The sequence below is a fragment of the Silene latifolia genome, chromosome 1, assembly GCF_048544455.1.
Source record: "Silene latifolia isolate original U9 population chromosome 1, ASM4854445v1, whole genome shotgun sequence".
Classification (NCBI taxonomy): domain Eukaryota; kingdom Viridiplantae; phylum Streptophyta; class Magnoliopsida; order Caryophyllales; family Caryophyllaceae; genus Silene; species Silene latifolia.
In genome coordinates, this window is record NC_133526.1 from 189,518,948 (window position 1) to 189,546,184 (window position 27,237).

The window sequence follows — 27,237 nt, forward strand, 5'->3', positions numbered from 1 at the left end:
GGGAAGAGTTTCCGGAACAAGGGGCAGTTTGCTATGACATGGCCCGTTTCCCGACACCACTGGCAGCGTCCTTTGAAGGACGAGGGTTAGCATTGGTGTAGGTGTTTTGGTTGGTATTGGTATAGTTATGTTGGTGAGGAGGTTGCGCGTAGGCAGGTGGGTTTGGGTTGCGAGAAAAACCGCGAGTGTGGTGCTGTTGGTGACGGTAGGCTGCATTAGCCGAGGGTGAGAAGTGATTCGTGGTGGTGTCATGGTTGATGAGGAGTTCATGCTGTAACAACTTTTCATGAAGGGCCTCGAAGGTTATTGGTGTATCTCGAGCCCGAACTGTGGTTATAACGGGTTTGTATGTCTCATAGTCGAGACCTTTTAAAACTTGTGCTATTATGTCCTCGGGATCGAGAATTTTACCCATAAGGGCGAGTTGGTCAACACAAACTTTTATGGAGTTCATATAGTCAGAAATTGTTTGATCCGTCGTTTTCACGATGGAATCGAATTTTTGTTTGAGTTGAAGAATATGTGCCCTAGAGGGGTTGGCGTAGGTATTGGCAAGGATGTCCCATGCCTCTTTTGCAGTTTTGGCCCGTACTATAAGTGGTTGTAGGGCAGTGGTTAAGGTACCCATAAGGGCTCCAAGGATTAACCCGTCTTGTTTGAGCCAAGACAACTAAGCCGGATTGGGGGTTTCTTTTTTGGTTTCGTCAGTGATTGTTTGTGGTGGTGGGGTCTCGGTGCCATGGACGAAGCCAAGGAGACTAAAACCAAACAGAATGTTGGTCAATTGGAACCGCCAGGCAGTGTAATTGAGCGGGTTCTTGACACAATTGTTGAGGTTGAGCGATGTGAGGGGTTTAGCAGTTTCATGTGGGTTTGGGACCATTGTTTCGGTGGTGTTAGTGGCCATGGTGGTTATGGGGCACGGGTTAGGAGGGTTGCGTGGAAGGCGTTTGAAGGTGGGACGTTTGGGACGAAGGAGGTTGGATCGTTGGGGTCTCGTTGATACCATATAAGAGTTATAGATTGTAGGGTAAATTGTTGTATATTACAATGAAACATGTGAGGTATTTATAGAATTACAAGGAGGACTAACATGCTATATACAAAGATATGCAAATATAAGATTGCCTAATTTACAATATATACTAGATCAATTCCCTTTGTTTATAGATAAAGAATGATATGGAGATATATTGATTGCTTGTATGGTACGTTGGTTGATAATTATGACTCGCAAAACATGCATGAAGAGGGTGCTCAATCAGTTAATAACAAAGAGAAAGTTGGGATTTGGCGTAAACATATCGATAGCATGTTCACTTTTCTAGATAACGAGAACTTCAAGAGGGAGCTGCCAGAAGGTGCAATATTAGGGATGGAAGTCCTGAATTCTTTGAGCAAGTCTGAGCATGTTGAAGAAAACAAGAAGCCACACAGGTATTGTGGCTGTTGTGTGGATCGATTCAAAGTTTACCGCGATCGTCATGATATGAGTGAAATTGCAGAAATTATGGTGAAGGTTATCAACTCTAGGATTACCGAATGTCCTTCGGGTCTTGTGACTAGACCTAAAAGAGCTGACGAACTCGAAACTATTCCCCGCGATTTCATGAAGGGCTTGGAATTTAGAGAAGTACTTCTGGAGAAAATATTGATAGCATTGCAAGATGATAAAGTAAATGTTCTAGGCATTTTTGGCATGGGCGGTTCTGGTAAGAATGTCATTCTGGCCTTTTATTTTTTATATATGTCCTAACTCCTTGCTTGACTTCCCATATAATTAACCCCATGTTGGTGTTCTGGTGTATTCACATTTTACCATAAAATTTGCATTTATTTTGAATATATTGGTTATCTGGTATATAGGTGGATAGCATGTGTAACTTCTTATTCTAAAATAAAAAGAATGGAAAACTTGCATTCGTTCTATACTTACATTAAAAGTTGAAAATTTGAGCGTTAATAGAGAGTCCAAGTTTTATAAGCTATGTAAATTTTAAATATTAATATATGCATAGGACAACTTTAGTGGGATTTTAAGACCTACTTATATAAATAATATTTTGTTTACTAGGCCATGTAAGAATAAAGTTCTACTTTATAAGCTGAAGCCATCTTATTTTAAAACCATCTTCTATGATTATTACAAATACCCTATCTACTAACACAAATTCTTATTTCAGATGGGTTGTTTTCCTGTCTGAAATAAGCTGGACAAAATGTTGTTATTTATTAAGAGAATGTAACCTTTAATCCACAAAATGTTATAACTAGAGATGTCACTTTTTACCCTGAAAATGATGTGAAAAATAATATCAACATGTTATCAGAAAATAGCAACATTTTATTGTATTTTATTGTAAAATGGCAAGATGTTGTCTGTCTTATTTCAAACGACAACCGTCTGAAGCAAGACGCGCTGATCTACTAAAAGAATAGATGAACTCATAAATTTTTACCTCAAAAAACATCTTTTTTAAGTATGTGTTTGGCCACACTTTTAAAAGTGTTTTTCCACTACATAAATACAAAGTAGGACAAACACCAATTTTTGGAAAAATGAAACTACTTTAGTGTGGGTTTGGCTTAGGTTTTAAAAGTGTTTTTGGACTTAAAAATATTTTTTGGCCAAACACAACATTTTTTAAAAGTAAAAAAAATCCAAAAGCTAAAAATCCATATTTTTGCCCATAAAAATAGAAACAACAATTTGATATTTTCACTTTTGAAAAACACTTTTAGAAAATTAAGAGTATGCTTGGCCTAACTTGTTGAAAACAATTTTTTGTTTTTCAAGCTTAATTTTCTAAAAGTGTTTTTCAAAAGCAGAAGCATCAAATTGCTATTTCGAGCCTGTTTGGCCTCGATTCTCAAAAATGAGTTTTTGTTTTTCAAACATAATTTTTCAAAAGTGTTTTTCGAAAACAGAAGCAACAAATTGCTACTTCTATTTGTATGAGCAAAAATATGGATTTTTAGCTTTTGAGAATTTTTTGTTTATTTTGTGTTTAGAAAAGGATGTTGTTGGGTTTATGGATTCAAGTACCTAAGAGGGGAGGGGGTGAATTAGGTACTATTTAAAAATTTTAACTTCAACTTTATTAATTTAAAGTGAGTTGAATGAATCAAAAGAAATGAGAGAATACTTTGAATAATATTGCAAGATTAAACGAGTATTAAAATGAATGTTTGCTGAAATATGAAAGTAACAACTGTTCTGACTGTAGCTATTTGTCTCAATTTATGGAGTACAGACTGCAGACCAAATGTGACAGTATATGGAACTGTTACTTCGAAAGTTAAGCAAAGCAAAGAAAACGATATAAAGAGCAGCGGAATAAAACAAAGAAAATCAAACACGAGATTTTTGAATTGGTTCGGCAAGAACTCAAGTGCCTACGTCCAATCTACTTTTTATTGATTAATTTTAGTGATCTACTCCGACTACTAAAAACCCGTACAATAAAAAGACAACAACCTACTCCGGTTGTGACACAAGTTCAAGAACTACTCCGTTCTAGAACAAGCCAACTCGCAACCTACTCCGGTTGCCAAAGAGTTGAAGACTACTCCGTCCTAAACTCTACACACAAACTTAGAATGTTAAAAGGATCAAGTTTCCACTAGCTTATTCTTAAAAAAGAATTGAGATGGACAACTTTTACAAGATCAACAATTCATAAGTGAGAGAGTCTAGTATGTTAAAGTAACAGTAGCCATGATTGTAACACTTGAAGACTTTTAAAAGCTTTGCAAAGTAAAGACTCGGTTTTTTAATCTTTGAAAAACAATTTGCAAACTTAGATTAAATCTCAGAAAAAGTCTTGGAGTTTTGAGAGGATGAGGCACACCTTTTATAGAGAGGATGAGCAAGGGGGTTGTTAGGGTTTTGAGGGTCAAAGACCATCACATGTGATGAGTCTCAACAACTTCCCAAACTTGCACCAAAGAAGATTCTTATTCAAAAGGCAAAAGAGAGAATGAGTGTTTGAAATTATCCAAAAGAGATCATTCAATTTCAAAAAACAAAGAAGGGAAAACAAGTCACATGATGACAAGCTTTCACAAAAATGGCAAAAAGTAATCTCTATTTTATGAAAGACAAAAGGGTCAAATTTGCACAAAGAGGAAATATTTTGAAATGATAATTATTCAAACCACTTTTTCTAGAAGGCCAAATCCTTGTAAAAATCTGAAAGTTATCCTTCAAAATATAAGACACGTAAATGGCTTTTGAAAGATAAGAAAGTGCTCAAGTGTTACGAATTGAGACAAGAGTCCAGGCTGCTGTTACTTGTGAAAGTAACAGTGGTCTTGACTGTTTCTATTACTTTAAAATACTTTACTTTCTAATTTGTACATTAGATGATGCCTAGGACTCAATACAATTGGATGATCAACAACTCAACACTTCTTAATCCAAGCTTGATTTAACCATAAATCCTGAAAAGGTAAACTAAGAACGCACACATTAAATGGGCATGTTATCATCAATCAAAGGAACCCAACAAATTCCTCCTTTGATGATGACAAGCCCTAAAACGAATGTAAGCAATGTAAACACCTTATTTCAAGATTTTAATCAAGCAAGATCATATGAGAGAAGGGACTATATTACCTTATGGAGCAAGAACTTAGATCAAACTTACCATGGCAAGTTTACATTGCCCCAAAACAAGAGTAAAAGTTTTGAAGGTTAGGCCTAGTTATGAGTTAACCAATATGCAAAGAGATTAAGAGCATGCGTTTACCTTTTCCCCCTCTTTACATCATCAAAAAGGGCAGGGATGTCAAAAGCAGTCAAGAGCAAACACACATAAGAAAACACAAAAAGACACACATAAGCGTGACAAGATAACAAGGTCAACACAAACATACGGTTTAACATAGTCTAACCATAGTTCACCACGGCTAAAATTAGTTTAACCTACACCACCAAGCAAAATATTAAGAGTGAAAAAAGTTTGAAAAGGGCTCAACAAGGTGAGACAAAAGAGGTAAGTATAATATGGGAAGGGGAGTTTGTTTAAGGGGAGGAGGCTTGGTCACCATCTGACTCTTCACCCAAGGGGTCTTCATCCAATGGGTCGGCTATACCATCATCACCATGCTCCTTAGTTGAGACAAGTGTGGAAATAATATCCACTTCACCACGAATCACGTCCATAGTGGAAGTAAGAGCCGAGAGAGCCGCATCCTTTTGACTAGCATCATGCTTGACCCAAGCACTCAAATCAGCAATGGCTTGGAGAACTTCCCGTAAACTACCCGTTCCAACTTGACTAGACGACCCAGCCTCCGGTTCAGACTTAATCTTCACATAAATTAGTTCATCATTATCCACTTTTATAAGCATCTTTCCCATTTGACCATCACTCATTATGTCACACATATCCAAGGACCCCATACTAGAGCTCACTAACACCCCGTGTGCCTTAAGCACAATTGACAACCACATTCCATAGGGGAGATGAAGCACACTAGAGGAGGGTTTACGGAGTTTGGTTGAGATGAGATTAAAACGCTTAAACATTAACCCAATCAAATTGACCTTTTTGTGAGTGGCAATATGATAGATGAGGTATTGTTGGGCTATAGACAATTTTCCCCGGTCACCCGAAGGATAAAGGGAACGACAAAGCATGTTAAAGATTAACCAGAGAGGAGGGGGTATAGAGGTGTTACTAACGGGACCACAAGTGACAGCTTTTGGACAAACAACTTTGGCAACGGCTAGGGGTGAGGCATAAGGGAAGGCTACCCAAGTTTCAGCAGGGAGATTGTCATAACCTCCGGTTGGGACATTAAGAGCGGTAGCAAAATCAGATTGAGATAGTTTGAGCGGCTTACCATTAACCTTAGCCGTGAGGAAATCACCCGATTTATCCACTCGGACCGTTGCGAAGAACTGAACCACATCACTGACAAACACGGGTTCACGAAGCTCCAATAGATTTTCCCACCCCTGAGCCATAATCATGTCTCTTACATTGTGAAAGGCGGGAGACTCAAACCAGGACTGTTTATAGACCCGAGGAGAGTAAATAGCTTTGGGGTTCATCAATTTTTCACAGTTTTTGTAGATGGAGGTAGGGAGATCTAAGTTTTCAAGTTGTTGCCAAACACTAGCCATATCCCATTTGGAAATTAAGGACACAGAATCTGAAGGTGAGAGGTATACTAATTTTTTCTTTGAGGTTTTTGATTTTTTGGAAGGGGGTTCATGAGATGGTTCAACAGGAGGATTAATTGGTGCGGTTTCAACTTCACTTTGTTCGACACTTTCAGTAATAGGAGGTAGGGACGAGGAAGCAGCTGTTTCTTTTCTTTTGTTACCTTTCTTTGCCGGAATTGAAACGGAATCTGCTGACTTAGTCGGATCCACACTTATATCACACGGAGTTTCTTCATTTTCATCAATATACACAGTGACGGTCTCGGTGGAGGAGCTTGAGACAGTGGTATTCTTTTTGCGACCACCTCGAGTTCGACGCCCAACCATGGTGGAGATTGGAACGTCATCAGATGGGACCGTAGGTGGGGGAATAGTAGCGAGAGGTGTTGGATGAGGGTTTACGGGTTCAGGGTTAGCTGTTGGTGAAGGAGTTGTGGATGGGTTTTGATGTCGAGGGAACACATAGGAGTCTTTTTGAGATGACATAGTTTGAGAGGTAGGTGGTGGGTCTGATGATGTAGATGGGTTGGTCATTTTTACGGGTTTGATGGGGATGGTGGTATTAAAGGAAGTTTTGACCATGGTGGGTAAAAGGAGGGTTTAATGGGTAGGTGAAATGGAGGGAGTGGAAGGTGAAGGTTTTGTGGGTTGAGGGAGTTTGGACGGTGGGTTAAGGATAGAAATGGCCCAAACAATAAATGAGGCAAATTGAGGTGGTTGGCCCAATTAATTAAGTTGATCACTCGAAATAAAAAGCAAGATAGCATAATATAAGCGTAAATTTAGATATGAGGTTGAGTGATTATCGACTCACGAATATGTTGTCAATTTTCGGTCTAAAAATGGTATGAATGCACTTAGAACACTTAAAACATATGGCCATTTTAGTTTAATCAATTAGAGAAATTAGCAAGACTCATACTAGAAATCACAAGCAATTAATTAACCCAATTTCTAGTCTAAATTTCTCAAAATGTTCTCTTGCAAGTGGTTTAGTGAAAATGTCGGCAATTTGATTTTCGGTTTTGCAAAAGATAAGTCTAACATGTCCTTTCTCCACATGATCATGAATGAAATGGTGACGAATATCAATATGTTTGGTTTTAGAGTGTTGAATAGGATTTTTGGAAATATTTATTGCACTCGTATTATCACACATTATGGGAACGGAGTCAAAAATAATACCAAAATCCAAGAGTTGTTGCCTTACCCAAAGGAGTTGAGAACAACAATGTGCGGCACTAACATACTCGCTTTCGGCCGTTGAAAGAGCTACCGTGTTTTGTTTCTTTGAGCCCCATAAAATCAAGCAAGGACCCAAGAATGTTGCAATTCCGGAGGTGCTCTTTCTATCGACCGTGCATCCCGCATAGTCCGCATCCGAAAAGCCTATGAGATCAAAAGGACAATGTAAGGGATACCATAAGTAGGGATCTTGTGTTCCAATCAAATACCGAAGAATTCGTTTAACGGCTTTAAAATGGGATTCTTTCGGATTTGCTTGGAACCTAGCACATAAACAAACACTAAAGAGAATGTCGGGACGACTTGTGGTCAAGTAGAGAAGTGAGCCTATCATACCTCTATACACCTTTTCACTAACATTCTTACCGAGTTCATCTTTGTCCAATTTGGACCCGGCTACCATAGGTGTATCGTGTGACCTACCATTTGTCATCCCAAATTTCTTAAGCATTTCCTTAATGTACTTTTGTTGATGAATCATGATTCCATCCTTTGATTGTTTAATTTGGAGCCCAAGGAAAAATCCTAGCTCACCCATCATGCTCATTTCAAACTCCGATTTCATTAGTTCCGAAAAATATAAGTAAAGGAGTTCATTTGTTGCACCAAATATAATGTCATCAACATATACTTGTACAACCAACAGTTCGTCTGACTGTGACTTCAAGAACTATGTTTTGTCAACGGAGCCTCTTTTAAAACCATTTTCAATAAGAAATTTAGACAATCTATCATACCAACACCTAGGTGCTTGGTTTAAACCATAAAGAGCTTTGTATAATTTTAAAACATGGTTAGGCAAATCATTGTTCTCAAAACCCGGTGGTTGCTCTACAAAGATATCTTCTTCCAAATATCCATTTAAGAAAGCGATTTTAACATCCATTTGGAAGAGTTTAATGCCTTTGTGAGCCGCAAAAGCTATAAGTAATCATATGGCTTCAAGTCTAGCTACCGGTGCATAGGTCTCATCATAGTCAATACCTTCTTGTTGGTTATAACCTTGCACCACTAGCCTAGCCTTGTTCCTTACAATTTCTCCCGAGTCATCAAGCTTATTGCGAAAGACCCACCTAGTACCAATGACGGTACGATTAGGCGGTCTAGGGACTAAGTGCCATACCTCGTTTCTCTTGAATTGATTGAGTTCTTCTTGTATGGCAAGCAACCAGTCTGCATCAGTCAGAGCGACTGTTACATTTGAGGGTTCAATTTGAGAAAGGAAGGCATTGTGGGCATAATATTCGTTGAGATGAGCGAGATTGTTGAGGGATGATCTTGATCGAATTCCCGAGTTGAGATCGCTTGTGAGATTAGAGAGTGGATGAGAGCTTTGATGTTTCCACTTATTTGGAACAACGGTCTCTTATTCCTCCTCAGCAGCATCAGTCACAGTGACTGTTTCTTTTTGCTTGGAGTGATCTTCATCAGCACTGTTTTGGGTTGATTCAGTTCTGGTGGTGGAGGCAACAGCCGTTGGGTCTGTTGCGTCCAGAAAGGAAACGGCAGCAGGTGTGCTACATGTTCCCCCTGAGCTGCTGACTTCCTTTGAAGGTAATAGTCCCTGTGTCTATTGTGAATCAGCGTTGGGAGCTTCTACTTCCTCGAACACGAAGTCCTTTCGATCAAGACCAATCTCAAACTCATCATCATCATCATCATCCACGTTTTGTACCTGTCCAAGCACGCTAGATTCATCAAAAACGACATGAATGCTTTCTTCAATCAACATGGTTCGTTTATTGTAAACTTTATAGGCCTTGCTATGATCGGAGTAGCCAATAAATACTCCCTCATCACTACGTGGATCGAACTTACCTAAGTTGTTTTTACCATTGTTATGAACAAAACATTTACTTCCAAAACATCTAAAATATGAAATATTGGGTTTTCTTCCACGTAGCAATTCATAGGGAGTTTTGTTCAAGATACTCCTTATCATGACACGATTATGAATGTAGCAAGCGGTATTTATCGCTTCGGCCCAAAAGTTCTTAGGCAACTTACTACATAATAACATTGTTCTAGCCCTACCTTCAAGGGTCCTATTCATCCTTTCAACCACACCATTTTGTTGTTGGGTTCTAGGAGCCGAGAAGTTATGGTCTACACCATTGTCATCACAATAAGCACCAAATGATGAGTTTTCGAATTCGGTTCCGTGATCGGTTCTTATTGAAATAAGTTTTAAATCAAGTTTGTTTTGAATCTTTCTTAACCAAATTAGAAACTCATCAAAAGCCTCATTCTTAGAGCTTAAGAAGAGTGCCCAAACGAACCTAGAGTAATCATCAACAATGACACACACATAACGACTACCACCTCTACTTCTAGTTCTCATTGGTCCACATAAGTCAATATGTAGAAGTTGTAAAGGTTGAGATGTACTCACAATTCTTTTGTATTTAAAGGAACTTCTAACATGCTTGCCTCTAGCACATTCATCACATACTTTATCAAAATCAAACTTCATATTGGGAATGCCTTCAACTAAGTCGAGTCTTTTAAGGGTATTAAGAGTTTTAGTACTAACATGACCAAACCTTTTATGCCATAACCAAGGATCATTGTTCATTACACTCATGCAAGACAAGGTGTGACCGGATAGAGTGTTCAAATTAGTTAAGTACACGTCTTTGACACGTCTTCCTTCGAGTATTAGTTCATTAGTAGTGGCATCAATTATTCGACACATATTAGCACTAAATTCTACAATATTACCCTTATCACAAAGTTGAGAAATACTAAGGAGATTATGCTTCAAACCTTTGACAAGCCGCACGTTGTCGACACAAAGTAATGGTGACTTACCAACCTTTCCAATGCCAATTACTTCACCTCTCTTGTTGTCACCAAACCTTACCGTGCCACCATTGTATACTTTAAGTGAGAGGAATTGGCTTCTATCACCCGTCATGTGACGAGAGCATCCGCTATCCAAGTACCAATTTCGGCCGCCTCTCACCAAGCCCCACATAAGATTAGATTTTGAGTTTAGGAACCCAAACAAACTTGGGCCCCCTTTTATGATCAACATATCTTATGGTGTCTTTCCTAATCCATATTTGCTTTATTACTTTGATGTTTTTGTTAATGTCCTCAAATATTTTTCTACAACCATTGAAAACATGATCATTCTTACCACAATAGTTGCAAATAATGTACTCGGGAAGACCAACGTATTTCCTTCTTCTAAAATCAGTTTTAGGCTTCTGGATGCAACAGTCTGTCTGACTGTTCCATTTGAAGCCCAAACCCGCAACTTTGTTACATCTCTCGGTTTGACTTGTGAGAAAGTTTAACACGGTTTGACTTCCTTCCCATTTTTCAGTGATGTTTTTGGCTTTAATAAGTTCATTGGTCAAGTCATTGACTCTTGAGAGGAGATGCAAATTCTTTTCTTTTTCCCTCTTGAGTTCATCATTGTTTACACTTTCTAAAGACAATCTTTTCTTAATTATGAAGTCATGGGTGTGGTTGTTGAGCTTAGACACGAGATATCCGACCTTTTCTTTGGACTCTTCATACTTAGATGTCATCTCATCAAGACGTTTGCTTAGATCAACGAATTCATCGGATCTATGATGAGAAGTAGATCTAGAAGTGCTACATTCGGGCATACCCTTTTGAAGAAAACTAAGCCTTTCATGAAGATCTTCTATTTCTTTCTTGAGACAAACTACCTCACCTTTTAGACACTTGTTTTCATTTACTAAACATTCAATTTTCTCATTGGACTTGTCTAAATGTTTGTCAGAAGCAACAGTCCCAGACACTGTTTCTCATAGGTCTACAATCTCAACCACAAGGTCATAGACTTCATTTTCGAGAGCATCTTTGTCCTTCAAAAGATCATCACGTTCCTTGGTTAGAGAGGAAACTTGCATCACCAAGGTAGTGTTGACATTTTCAAGGTCAGAGACGTCCGTGGGGGTCATCCTAAGACGCTCTAGTTCTTTAGTCAAATGTTTGTTTAACTTGTTGACTCTTTTAACTTCATCATAAGCCTCAGAGGTGACGGTGACACTGTCTGTTGCTTTTAGTTCATTTTTAAGATTAAAGTTCTCTTGAGCAATTTCCTCAATCTTATTTTGCATTACCTCAAGCTTATCATTTTGAAACCGACACTTATCAAAAAGTTGGTCAAGAAGCTTACATACTTTCTCTTTGGAGTAAGTTCTAGCCTTGACCTTTAGATGATTTACCTCATTGTCGGAATCGGATTCGGAATCATCGGGATTAGCTATGAGGCATCTTAAGTGTTCGTTTTTTAAGGTTTTTGAGACTTTTTCTTTAAGATGACTTGTAAGACACATTTTAGCCTCTAGTTCCTCCTCGATGAGTTCCTCGTCTTCCTCGGAGTCGGACATTCCCCAAATAGCACTCATGACTCTATGTTTATAGTCCTTTTTAACCTTTTCTCTTCTTTCCTTTGATTTGATATCATCCCACTTGGGACATTCTTTAACTTGGTGAGTTTTATCACCACATTTAAAGCATTCCACGGTGGAGTTAGGTCGTTTCTTAGGAAAGCGTTTTTTCGAGTAATTATTAGTGAACCTTTTGTTTCCTTGACCATTGACTAACCCGGCTAGATTCCTTGAGAACATAGCAAACTCGTCTTCCTCCTCATCTTCTCCATCACTTGGAGAGGATGTGAGGGCGAGACTCTTTCCCTTTGAGGACTCACTAGAATGCTTGTCGAGATTAAACTCGTGAGCCATTAGTGATCCCATTAGTTCATGAAGAGATATGGTTGACAAGTCTTTAGCTTCCTCTATGGCGGTGACCTTGGGTTGCCACTTAGAGGTTAGACTACGAAGGATTTTTCGAATGATGTCCTCGGACTCGAAATTCCTTCCTAGACTCTTAAGCTCATTAATAATACATGAAAAACGTGAAGAGAAACTATTTATGGACTCGTCCTTTGTCATTCTAAACATCTCATATTGTTGCATGAGAAGGTCAACACGGTGTTTTCTTACTTGGGACGTCCCTTCATAGGCAAGTACAAGGGAATCCCAAATAGATTTTGCCGTAGGACATCCAGAGATTCGACTAACTTCCCCCTCACCAACACAACGTTGAAGAATTGACATTGCTTTGGAGTTCTTTTCGGCAAGTTTGAAGTCATTTTTATTGTAATCTCTTTCCTCCTTTGTTTTGGTGAAACCGTTTAAGATATCGGTTTCCTCAATAACAAGAGGTCCATTTTGGATGATGTTCCAACATTGATAATCTATGCTTTTGATGTGATGTTCCATTTTGAATTTTCACCATCCAAAATTCGCACCGGTAAAGACCGGGATCTTGGAGTGTTTCTCGCAATCCATTATCCACGAATCAAACTCTAAGGCGATTAGCCTCGATCAAGAGCACGAGGCTCTGATACCAATTGTTGAGTTTATGGATTCAAGTACCTAAGAGGGGGAGGGGGTGAATTAGGTACTATTTAAAAATTTTAACTTCAACTTTATTAATTTAAAGTGAGTTGAATGAATCAAAAGAGATGAGAGAATACTTCGAATAATATTGCAAGATTAAACGAGTATTAAAATGAATGTTTGCTGAAATATGAAAGTAACAATTATTCTGACTGTAGCTATTTGTCTCAGTTTATGGAGTACAGACTGCAGACCAAATGTGACAGTATATGGAACTGTTACTTCGAAAGTTAAGCAAAGCAAAGAAAACGATATAAAGAGCAGCGGAATAAAACAAAGAAAATCAAACACGAGATTTTTGAATTGGTTCAGCAAGAACTCAAGTGCCTACGTCCAATCTACTTTTTATTGATTAATTTTAGTGATCTACTCCGACTACTAAAAACCCGTACAATAAAAAGACAACAACCTACTCCGGTTGTGACACAAGTTCAAGAACTACTCCGTTCTAGAACAAGCCAACTCGCAACCTACTCCGGTTGCCAAAGAGTTGAAGACTACTCCGTCCTAAACTCTACACACAAACTTAGAATGTTAAAAGGATCAAGTTTCCACTAGCTTATTCTTAAAAAAGAATTGAGATGGACAACTTTTACAAGATCAATAATTCATAACTGAGAGAGTCTAGTATGTTAAAGTAACAGTAGCCATGATTGTAACACTTGAAGACTTTTAAAAGCTTTGCAAAGTAAAGACTCGGTATTTTTAAGCTTTGAAAAACAATTTGCAAACTTAGATTAAATTTCAGAAAAAGTCTTGGAGTTTTGAGAGGATGAGGCACGCCTTTTATAGAGAGGATGAGCAAGGGAGTTGTTAGGGTTTTGAGGGTCAAAGACCATCACATGTGATGAGTCTCAACAACTTCCCAAACTTGCACCAAAGAAGGTTCTTATTCAAAAGGCAAAAGAGAGAATGAGTGTTTGAAATTATCCAAAAGAGATCATTCAATTTCAGAAAACAAAGAAGGGAAAACAAGTCACATGATGACAAGCTTTCACAAAAATGGCAAAAAGCAATCTCTATTTTATGAAAGACAAAAGGGTCAAATTTGCACAAAGAGGAAATATTTTGAAATGATAATTATTCAAACCACTTTTTCTAGAAGGCCAAATCCTTGTAAAAATCTGAAAGTTATCCTTCAAAATATAAGACACGTAAATGGCTTTTGAAAGATAAGAAAGTGCTCAAGTGTTACGAATTGAGACAAGAGTCCAGGCTGCTGTTACTTGTGAAAGTAACAGTGGTCTTGACTGTTTCTATTAATTTAAAATACTTTACTTTCTAACTTGTACATTAGATGACGCCTAGGACTCAATACAATTAGATGATTAACAACTCAACACTTCTTAATCCAAGCTTGATTTAACCATAAATCCTGAAAAGGTAAACTAAGAAGGCACACATTAAATGGGCATGTTATCATCAATCAAAGGAACCCAACAGATGTGTTTGGCCAAAAAATATTTTTGAGTCCAAAAACACTTTTACAAGTTAGGCCAAACACACACTTCTATTTTTATGGACAAAAAGATGATTTTTTGGCTTTGAGAAATTTCTTTTTAGTTTTTAAATAAAGATGTGTTTGGCCAAAAAGTATTTTTAAATCCAAAAACACTTTTAAAAGTCGGGCCAAACACACACTAAAGCGTGAAAAACAAAAATTATTTTTGAGAAGTGAGGTCAAACATGCTTCAAATTTGGCTCCTAAAAACAGATTGTTTCTACTTCTAATTTCTCGTGACTGTCTAATTACAAAATTTAAGCAAACTTACCCACTAGAAATGGTTATCTGATTCATACCACAACTAGTGTAGATCCCGTGCAAATACACGATTTTTTAGATTTTGATGTATAGAGAAAGTTTGCAATTATTAATGTGTAGTATTACTCTGTAATTATTAAGAGATAGAAAAGTGAAAATTTGACATTTTTTGGTTTATTTTTGATAGGGTTGCGACAACCGTGTCATTAGTGGTAATTGATATACACGAGTAGCTTTTTACTTTTTATTACACGTTTACCTTCATATGTAATTAGTATGTAAGTTGTTTTACAAGTCTAGCTTTTTGCCTGTTGTTTTAATAAAATAACTAGTATAGTTCCCGTGCAAATGCACGGCTTTTATAGGTAAGGATGTTTGAGTTTATAACAATTAAAATACGGTAATTTAACTCTTTAAATTTAATGATAAAATATTCTATTGGTGGTGTTTCATATCAAAAACTGGAAAATACAACGATTAAGAATTGGAAAATACAATAGGAAGAATCATAAGGAGATGATTTTAGGCAAATTAATAGACAATAAATTTATTTTAAACAAATAAATTTCAAAGTGAGAATTTAAAGAGACTACTTATTAGTAGTAAATAAAATCTTAAGAAGATGATTTTATTTATTTATGGCATATATATAAATAAAAAGAGGATGATGAAATCAATTAATGTTGAGTGGGGGCCACTATTAGATGGTGAATATTTAGGGGGGAAATTTGAGCGGGAAAATTTATAGTTTTGTTAATCTTTTAGTATATAGGGGATTGGTTACTAGTGTAGATCCCCGTGCTACAGCACGGTATTTTTTAATTTTGTTTTATAAAGAGACATTCTCATTAAATTAATTGCATAAATTAACTGTACCTTTATTTAATGTTATAATGTACAAATATAATCTTAGTAAGAGGTAGAAAATGAAAGTTTATTACTATCAAAAGACACTTAAAGTTAAGTTATTTTTGTTTTAAACCATTTTTACTTTACTATAAAAATCAACTCTATAATGCTATATCATTGCATGAAACAAACTTATGACATTAAATTACAATTAAGTGATATATAAATGTAAAAACTAATTAAAATACGTATAAACCTTATAACAAAAACAAGTAAAAACAGTATACCACGCACTTAAAAAGACGATTTACGAATAATTAGACTAATATTATTTTTATTTTTAATTAAAAAAATAAATATAAATTGTTACGTCCTTTAAAATATACACCATATTTAGAGTGTAACTGATGAAGGATAATATAATAAATAGAATTACGTAATTTTAGGGTGTAAGTGATGACAATAATTATGTTAACGGCCGCATAAGAAGCAGGTTTGCGTAATTTTAGAGTGTAACTGATGAAGAATAATATCTATGAAATGAAAATGGAAATAATTGCATAATAAATTATGAATTTTAATGAAACAGTCATAAATATGAATTTTAATTAAAAGATTAGAGTTTAATTATAAGAATTTATTAATTGAAAATATAATAATGTAATGAATTTTATTTTTATTTGTTACCTTATTTAGTTAGATACCTTTTGGAGGGAAAACTAAGAGAATTTTTATTTTCTTAGTAGTAGGGGGGATGTATACTTTTATTATCAACCAATTACAGCAAAACCATATTATAGGACCAAAACCATGATGACACTAATGATACCAAATAAAACCTTTAAAGCATCATGTTAGATATATGTACATTAATATGAATCAACTGTAATACTACGATTTTATAAGTCTTTGGGTACTCTATCGAGTGTAGCTTACTCTGTCGAGTAAGTAGTTTTTGACGCAAAACAGTAGTCTGCTTGTAGGGTACTCGATTGAGTAAGGGGCACTCGATCGAGTAAGTGAGTTACTGGCTGAGTTTTGACGGGTTTTGTTAATGATGCGAGATTAATATATAATGTTTACCGTCACTTATCTTAAAACTTTTTAACAAATCTAAAAACCTAATTGAGAAGAAAGAAGTTACGTAAGTTGATTCATCGCACCATTAGCAAATCCCCAAGACTAGGAGAGTCGGATCATCTTGTTCTTTACGCGGTTGTGATCCTTGTGTCGAGGGTAAGTTCCTTATACCTTTTATGTTGGATTTCGTTGAGTTCCTTTAAAACCCTAATTGGGTGATTTTGGGGGTTTTGGGTGATTAGTATGTTTGTGGTGGTAATTGTATGCATGTTTGTTATAGGAGGAGGTTTCGTAGAGGAAAGATTCTGATTAGCTGCTAAGACCGTCTGTGGTGTTCACATTTCAGGTAGGGTTTCCCTACTCTGTATTAATTACATGGCATTGTTGGTATTGATGTTGTTGTCGTTGTTGTTGATTGAATAATTATCGTATTGGATTTTGTTTGGTGATTGTTGGTAGAAGTAGAAGTATTGTGATTATCGTATATCTGTATGTGATCTTCGGGGTGCGTCCCTGGCTGAGTGGAGTCACTTGCGGGAGTGGCTTCACGCCCTTGATTCGCCTTCTATGGAACCCGCCACAGAAGGGATGTACACATTAATGGACTTGGGTTATCGCTTGGATAAGATGAGCGGGGCTTTGGTGGGAACAGCTGCGGTCCCCCACTGGCGGTGAGGAGTACTTGTTGCGGCAGTACTCTGGTAGGACTACACACTTCTAGGGATGTCATTGGGGCGGGGCGGTGGTGGATATAGGCTCCCCCGTACCCATACCCACCAAGAAAAACTCGTACCCATCCCCGCCCCGCCCCACCACCTGTGGCGGATACAAATTTCCAAAACCATCTCCGCCCCAACGGGTAAAAATATAAAACCATACCCGCCCCGCCTACCTATTAACCCGTTACATCATAATTTTATTCGATAAATGTTTTCATAAAAGGTTGTTTAATCACTATTAATTTCCATTTTTTTTGAGTTTACCTTTATAATTTTAATTTTTCACCAAATAAATTAGTAAAAAACTTTATAAAATAGCTATTATTATCATTATATCTTAACTATAACTAAATCAGATTTATAAAATTATCATAATCCTACTAATTTTTTTAATGATTAGCGGGTAGGCGGATATTAGGTGGGTAAGATGCTAAATCCATCCCCGCCCCATGACCCATGGCGGGTACAATTTTCGTACCCGCACCCGCCCCGCCACCCGTCAAAGCTCTACCCATCCCTGCCCCAACTGGGGCGGGTGCGGGGCGGTACCCACTTGTACCCGCCCCGCTGACAACCCTACACACTTCAGTGTGTAGTCAGATATGTGGAGATAGGGTGGAGATGTGGCGATTGAGATGTGTGGATTTGAGTTGTTTGTATTATCATTATTGCAGCTGTTGATTTTGTGTAATTAGTACTGACCCCGTTTAAATGTTTTGAAAACTGTGGTGATCTATTCGGGGGTGGTGAGCAGTTATTGAGCAGGTATGAGACGATGCGTATGGGATAGCTGGGATGAGTCACCACGTTGCACTTTAGAAGTCTTCCGCTGTGTCAGACATTGTTTTATAGTTTTGATAGTTTTGATAGTAGACAGTTTTGAGAACCTTGTATTTCAGTTTAACAGTTTTGGAGTTGTCATGTAATCATTTTAAACATTATTTAATTTTAAGTATGTTTCACTATTGTCTTATGATTATCACTGCCTCGGGAAACCGAGATGGTAGCATTCCATGCTTTAAGTGGTCCTGGTAAGGCACTTTGAGTATGGGGGTGTTACAAGGTGGTATCAGAGAGACGATCTTGGAACCTGTAAACAATGAACCTAATGAACATGAGGATTCAAACTAAAATGAACCCGGGGTAGAAGTTGTAGAAGCCAATGCAAAGGCTTGGGAGACGTCCTAAAGTCGCGAACTCGCCCTACGATTTTGAACCGGTCACCATGGGATATGAGTCGGGATCGCTATGTATTTATCTTGTGAACTGTGTACCTATATAGTGGTGTGTGGCATGAATCGGTGGATGTATTTATGTGAAGTATGGGGAATGTGTAGAGAAAGAAGATGATGATGTGAATTTATATGATGTTGGTTGAAAGCATGATAATTGTTTTATAATGTGCCATTATAGAGATACGGAAGGAAGTAGTTTTTGCTTGAGTTATACAAAGAATCTTATATATATATATATATATATATATATATATATATATATATATATATATATATATATATATATATATATATATTCTTGGTTGTCGTTTGTAAGAATTTATATAGCTGAAAGTTTGAGTATAGATCATGCGGGTAGTGTACGAGTCTGCATGACTCGATCGAGTGGGGGGCACTCGATCGAGTAGGTGAGAGACTCGATCGAGTGGGGTTAACTCGATCGAGTAAGTGGTTTTGCGATTTTTGGACAGTAGCCTGTTTTTGTGGCACTCGATCGAGTAGGATGGGCACTCGATCGAGTGGGGTCAACTCGATCGAGTACGTGTTAGAAAAGTTTCTGGTCAGATTCTGTTTTTGTGACACTCGATCGAGTAAGGCAGGGAACTCGATCGAGTGGCCTCAATTCGATCGAGTGGGTGGTGACACTCGACCGAGTAGGTCCTGTACAGGTCGGATTCGTGTTTTGAGTTTTGGGCTGTGTGTTTATGTTTATCTTTTCTTATATAGTTACAAGATGCCGCCGAAAAGAAACACTTTGTATGCTAGGGTCGAAAACATGAATGTTGATGAGATAGTGAAGATGTTGGAGCACCAAGATGCTCTCACTGAGGCTTTGAAGAGGGTTGGAAAGGATAAGGAAGAGAAACCCGATCACTCTAAGATCAATGTGCATATTGTGAGGTTTACTCCTAAGGATTACTTAGGTATAGGGGCGCCAATTCTGCTGGATAATTGGCATAGAGAGATGGAGAATATTCTCAATCTAGTTCATTGCCCGAAGGAGTTGAAAGTGGAACAAGCTGCGTTCTACCTGAGGGAAGCTGCCGGTGAGTGGTGGGATAAGGTTAAGGTGAGTGCTTTGGAGTTGTATGTGAAGCAGGGGTTCCCTGCTATACCGTGGGATGAGTTTATGAAAGCTATGAGGAGAGAGTTTGTACCGGAGCACGTGCGCAGTAAGATGAGAGAGGAATTCGATGATTTTAAAATGACATCTGACATGACCGTTGCTGAGTATTACCATAAGTTTAATGAGAAATCGAGGTATGCTGAGGACATGGGGCTAATCCAAGAGAACTTGGCTTTGAGGTTTGAGAAGGGGTTGACACCCAAGATTATGGAGAAGCTACCGGTAGGGGTCCTTACAGATGTTAAGAAGATATATGAGCGAGCTGGGAGGGCTGAGAAGATGGTAGAGATAACCAAGGAGAGAGTTTCTGAAAAGAGAAAGGCTGAGAGTAAGGGTGGTGGCCACTCTAGTTACAAGAGGGGCGGTCACAACCAGGTGAGAGCATACTCTTCAGGTTCTGTGTAATCCCCTATAAAATCTAGTGCAAAACACTGGCGGAAACACTGTCGAATGGGATTAAATACACAAAGATAAAAGTTCTAACTGTTATAAATTGAGAATGTATAAAATTCTCAAGGATAAAAAAAACAAATGGTCAAGTCTAAACAATTGCCACTTTTATAAAAAGGGCGAAAATAAAATTCCTCAAAAGTGTTAAAACTAAAAACCATAAAAGAAAGCAGAAAACAGAGTAGGATCTGCAAACTACTCGCTAGCTCACACAGAAATCCCCAGCAAAGCTAACACCTGTCATGTTATAAACATAAAAGCCACAATCAGTGGGGACTAACTCGACGTTCTCCCAGCCATATCACATGATATAAATGTTACAGAAGCAATAATATATCAAAAATAGATTGAAATATCAAAACCATATGTAACAAAAATAAATTATCAAACTCACGCTTAAAATAAACGTGCTGCATGCTTAAAAGAAAAATTCCTCAAATGACAGAATGGAAATAATATAGTTCAGGCTAGATTTTCACTTTGGCTATACTCCTTGATACCGCAGCATCTTACACTAGTTTCGAGAACCCAGTGTCACGCAAGGGTGACCAACTCCAGGTCCACTCACTAGACAATAAACTATAACAGGACTCGTCTTACCACGCAGTGCGTAGTCCCAGTCTAAGTACATGTACATGACTCTACGACAATCTGTACCTCCCACAAGGGTACCCAATCATATAGCTGTATAAGAACACATATGCCTTAGTTTATTATTCTCTGCCTTTACTTTCATTATTCCAAACTTAAAAAATATCCCAAGTGATATAGTATATTCTTCAAATGGTTCGTAAGTGAACTACACTTTTATTTTATTTTTCGAATTATAAAACTTAAACTTAAATCCAAAAGTATAAAATTTATTTAAGGACTTTAAATAAAGTAATTTACTGAAATTAAACTTTAAAGACCATCCTTTGACTTAAGGTACTTTAGTAAAGACTTATTACATAGGCTTTAGTGAGACGGAGTTCTACATTAGTTTATAAAACTGAACAGCAGTATTGTAAAATTCATAATTAATTACAGAAAAGTCAAAATGATTTAAAGACAATTTTCATGGTTTTCCTGTAGGTTTTAGCTACAACTTTCATTTTTTGACCAACTTTAAATTACGAAAGTATCAGGGGTCTAAAAATTCATTTCTAAAAACTGTCAGAAAATGTCACCCATAATCTTTTGGTTCATAAACCCACTTTTAGAAAACATTTTAAGGCAAGCATAATTTTAAACATAAGTAAACATTGTAAAGCTTCTTTGAGAAAAAGATTAGCTACTGTATCAAAAGAAAAATATCTTTTAAAAATGAATCTTTGAGAGAAGTCAGAAACGCGTTTTACAGGCGAGTTGTTCACAAATAATTTATTCTGACCAAACCGTAAGTCTAAATATTATGAAATTTTTGATGCAGACTCCACACTTTAAAATAATAGGAGTTTATTCTTTACACTTTTGCAAATTCGAAATAAAATAATATGATTTTTACCAACAGACGAACATATTTGACAGATTTAACAACGGTTTTCATCAAACTTGTAAAATACACCATAAATCGAAAATAATGATTGAAGACCTACAAATCTATACACAACCTAATACTCCATGTCTCTGCCACATATTAAAATCCCGTGAATTTACAATTTGATTTAGTATTTTTAACATAATTAAAACCGAACAGAATCGCTATAATCGCAGAAACTGCATCAATACTTTAAATTATGACATAAATACTAAAACTCCAAAATAATTACCACGAAAATTCATGGTATCTTAAAATCTATCATTTAACCAAGAAAAATAATTTACACCTCCTGGAAATCATAAAAATGAATTTATACCATCCTTATATCATATTAATCGGTTTACTCATAAAACTTGCAAATCAACCAAATAAATTCCTATTGACAAAATATAATTTATACCTAGTCAAAATAATTTGCAAACATTAAGAGATCAGAAATCATATGGTTTGAAAATCATATTTATCATTAAATCATCATAAAATATTAAAAATCCAATAATACATACAATTACAACAATTACACCGATGTAATACCGAGTAACGTCGAAGTTACCTTGTTACGAATCTGAATCAATCAAGTACTCGTCCTTGTGCGGATCGTCACGAAATCCTTTAGTATAGATGAACGGATGATGAGATAAGATCGATCTTAATAAAGAAGCAAGTAGGCAAGCACGTAAGTAGAATTTTGAAATAAAGAACCCGTACAATAAAAAGACAACAACCTACCCCGGTTGTGACACAAGTTCAAGAACTACTCCGTTCTAGAACAAGCCAACTCGCAACCTACTCCGGTTGCCAAAGAGTTGAAGACTACTCCGTCCTAAACTCTACACACAAACTTAGAATGTTAAAAGGATCAAGTTTCCACTAGCTTATTCTTAAAAAAGAATTGGGATGGACAACTTTTACAAGATCAACAATTCATAAGTGAGAGAGTATAGTATGTTAAAGTAACAGTAGTCATGATTGTAACACTTGAAGACTTTTAAAAGCTTTGCAAAGTAAAGGCTCGGTTTTATAAGCTTTGAAAAACAATTTGCAAACTTAGATTAAATTTCAGAAAAAGTCTTGGAGTTTTGAGAGGATGAGGCACGCCTTTTATAGAGAGGATGAGCAAGGGAGTTGTTAGGGTTTTGAGGGTCAAAGACCATCACATGTGATGAGTCTCAACAACTTCCCAAACTTGCACCAAAGAAGGTTCTTATTCAAAAGGCAAAAGAGAGAAAGAGTGTTTGAAATTATCCAAAAGAGATCATTCAATTTCAGAAAACAAAGAAGGGAAAACAAGTCACATGATGACAAGCTTTCACAAAAACGGCAAAAAGCAATCTCTATTTTATGAAAGACAAAAGGGTCAAATTTGCACAAAGAGGAAATATTTTGAAATGATAATTATTCAAACCACTTTTTCTAGAAGGCCAAATCCATGTAAAAATCTGAAAGTTATCCTTCAAAATATAAGACACGTAAATGGCTTTTGAAAGATAAGAAAGTGCTCAAGTGTTACGAATTGAGGCAATAGTCCAGGCTGTTGTTACTTGTGAAAGTAACAGTGGTCTTGACTGTTTCTATTACTTTAAAATACTTTACTTTCTAACTTATACATTAGATGACGCCTAGGACTCAATACAATTGGATGATCACCAACTCAACACTTCTTAATCCAAGCTTGATTTAACCATAAATCCTGAAAAGGTAAACTAAAAAGGCACACATTAAATGGGCATGTTATCATCAATCAAAGGAACCCAACAGATGTGTTTGGCCAAAAAATGTTTTTGAGTCCAAAAACACTTTTACAAGTTAGGCCAAACACACACTTCTATTTTTATGGACAAAAAGATGATTTTTTGGCTTTGAGAAATTTCTTTTTAGTTTTTAAATAAAGATGTGTTTGGCCAAAAAGTATTTTTAAATCCAAAAACACTTTTAAAAGTCGGGCCAAACACACACTAAAGCGTGAAAAACAAAAACTATTTTTGAGAAGTGAGGTCAAACATGCTTCAAATTTGGCCCCTAAAAACAGATTGTTTCTACTTCTAATTTCTCGTGACTGTCTAATTGTAAAATTCAAGCAAACTTACCCACTAGAAATGGTTATCTGATTCATACCACAACTAGTGTAGATCCCGTGCAAATACACGATTTTTTAGATTTTGATGTATAGAGAAAGTTTGCAATTATTAATGTGTAGTATTACTCTGTAATTATTAAGAGATAGAAAAGTGAAAATTTGACATTTTTTGGTTTATTTTTGATAGGGTTGCGACAACCGTGTCATTAGTGGTAATTGATATACACGTGTAGCTTTTTACTTGTTATTACAGGTTTAACTTTATATGTAATTAGAATGTAAGTTGTTTTACAAGTCTGGCTTTTTACCTATTGTTTTAATAAAATAATTGGTTACTAGTGTAGATCCCCGTGCTACAGCACGGTATTTTTTAATTTTGTTTTATAAAGAGACATTCTCATTAAGTTAATTGCATAAATTAGCTGTACCTTTATTTAATGTTATAATGTACAAATATAATCTTAGTAAGAGATAGAAAATGAAAGTTTATTACTATCAAAAGACACTTAAAGTTAAGTTATTTTTGTCTTAAACCATTTTTACTTTACTATAAAAATCAACTCTATAATGCTATATCATTGCATGAAACTAACTTATGACATTAAATTACAATTAAGTGATGTAAAAATGTAAAAACTAATTAAAATACGTATAAACCTTATAACAAAAACAAGTAAAAACAATATACCACGCACTTAAAAGGACGATTTACGAATAATTAGACTAATATTTTTTTTATTTTTAATTAAAAAAATAAATATAAATTGTTACGTCCTTTAAAATATACACCATATTTTGAGTGTAACTGATGAAGGATAATATAATAAATAGATTTACGTAATTTTAGGGTGTAAGTGATGACAATAATTATGTTAAAGACCGCATAAGAAGCAGGTTTGCGTAATTTTAGAGTGTAACTGATGAAGAATAATATCTATGAAATGGAAATGGAAATAATTCCATAATAAATTATGAATTTTAATGAAACAGTCATAAATATGAATTTTAATTAAAAGATTAGAGTTTAATTATAAGAATTTATGAATTGAAAAGATAATAATGTAATGAATTTTATTTTTATTTGTTACCTTATTTAGTTAGATACCTTTTGGAGGGAAAACTAAGAGAATTTTTATTCTCTTAGTAGTAGGGGGATGTATACTTTTATTATCAACCAATTACAGCAAAACCAAATTATAGGACCAAAACCATGATGACACTAATGATACCAAATAAAACCTTTAAAGCATCATGTTAGATATATGTACATTAATATGAATCAACTGTAATACTACGATTTTATAAGTCTTTGGGTACTCTATCGAGTGTAGCTTACTCTGTCGAGTAAGTAGTTTTTGACGCAAAACAGTAGTCTGCTTGTAGGGTACTCGATCGAGTAAGTTGGGTACTCGATCGAGTAAGGGGCACTCGATCGAGTAAGTGAGTTACTGGCTGAGTTTTGACGGGTTTTGTTAATGATGCGAGATTAATATATAATGTTTACCGTCACTTATCTTAAAACTTTTTAACAAATCTAAAAACCTAATTGAGAAGAAAGAAGTTACGTAAGTTGATTCATCGCACCATTAGCAAATCCCCAAGACTAGGAGAGTCGGATCATCTTGTTCTTTACGCCGTTGTGATCCTTGTGTCGAGGGTAAGTTCCTTATACCTTTTATGTTGGATTTCGTTGAGTTCCTTTAAAACCCTAATTGGGTGATTTTGGAGGTTTTGGGTGATTAGTATGTTTGTGGTGGTAATTGTATGCATGTTTGTTATAGGAGGAGGTTTCGTAGAGGAAAGATTCTGATTAGCTGCTAAGACCGTCTGTGGTGTTCGCATTTCAGGTAGGGTTTCCCTACTCTGTATTAATTACATGGCATTGTTGGTATTGATGTTGTTGTCGTTGTTGTTGATTGAATAATTATCGTATTGGATTTTGTTTGGTGATTGTTGGTAGAAGTAGAAGTATTGTGATTATCGTATATCTGTATGTGATCTTCGGGGTGCGTCCCTGGCTGAGTGGAGTCACTTGCGGGAGTGGCTTCACGCCCTTGATTCGCCTTCTGTGGAACCCGCCACAGAAGGGATGTGCACATTAATGGACTTGGGTTATCGCTTGGATAAGATGAGCGGGGCTTAGGTGGGAACGGCTGTGGTCCCCCACTGGCGGTGAGGAGTACTTGTTGCGGCAGTACTCTCGCAGAACTACACACTTCTAGGGATGTCATTGGGGCGGGGCGGTGGTGGATATAGGCTCCCACGTACCCATACCCACCAAGAAAAACTCGTACCCATCCCCGCCCCACCACCTGTGGCGGGTACAAATTTCCTAAACCATCCTCGCCCCAACGGGTAAAAATATAAAACCATACCCGCCCCGCCTACCTATTAACCCGTTACATCATAATTTTATTCGATAAATGTTTTCATAAAAGGTTGTTTAATCACTATTAATTTCCATTTTTTTTTTAGTTTACCTTTATAATTTTAATTTTTCACCAAATAAATTAGTAAAAAACTTTATAAAATAGCTATTATTATCATTATATCTTAACTATAACTAAATCAGATTTATAAAATTATCATAATCCTACTAATTTTTTAAATGATTGGCGGGTAGGCGGATATTAGGTGGGTAAGATGCTAAATCCCTCCCCGCCCCATGACCCATGGTGGGTACAATTTTCGTACCCGCACCCGCCCCGCCATCCGTCAAAGCTCTACCCATCCCTGCCCCAACTGGGGCGGGTGCAGGGCGGTACCCACTTGTACCCGCCCCGCTGACATCCCTACACACTTCTGTGTGTAGTCAGATATGTGGAGATAGGGTGGAGATGTGGCGATTGAGATGTGGGGATTTGAGTTGTTTGTATTATCGTTATTGCAGCTGTTGATTTTGTGTAATTAGTACTGACCCCGTTTAAATGTTTTGAAAATTGTGGTGATCTATTCGGGGGTGGTGAGCAGTTATTGAGCAGGTATGAGACGATGCGTATAGGATAGCTGGGATGAGTCACCACGTTGCACTTTAGAAGTCTTCCGCTGTGTCAGACATTGTTTTATAGTTTTGATAGTTTTGATAGTAGACAGTTTTGAGAACCTTGTATTTCAGTTTAACAGTTTTGGAGTTGTCATGTAATCATTTTAAACATTATTTACTTTTAAGTATGTTTCGCTATTGTCTTATGATTATCATTGCCTCGGGAAACCGAGATGGTAGCACTTCCATGCTTTAAGTGGTCCTGTTAAGGCACTTTAAGTATGGGGGTGTTACAAGGTGGTATCAGAGAGACGATCTTGGAACATGTAAACAATGAACCTAATGAACAAGGGGATTCAAACTAAAATGAACCCGGGGTAGAAGTTGTAGAAGTCAATGCAAAGGCTTGGGAGACGTCCTAAAGTCGCGAACTCGCCCTACGATTTTGAACCGGTCACCATGGGATATGAGTCGGGATCGCTATGTGTTTATCTAGTGAACTGTGTACCTATATTGTGGTGTGTGGCATGAATCGGTGGATGTATGTATGTGAAGTATGGGGAATGTGTA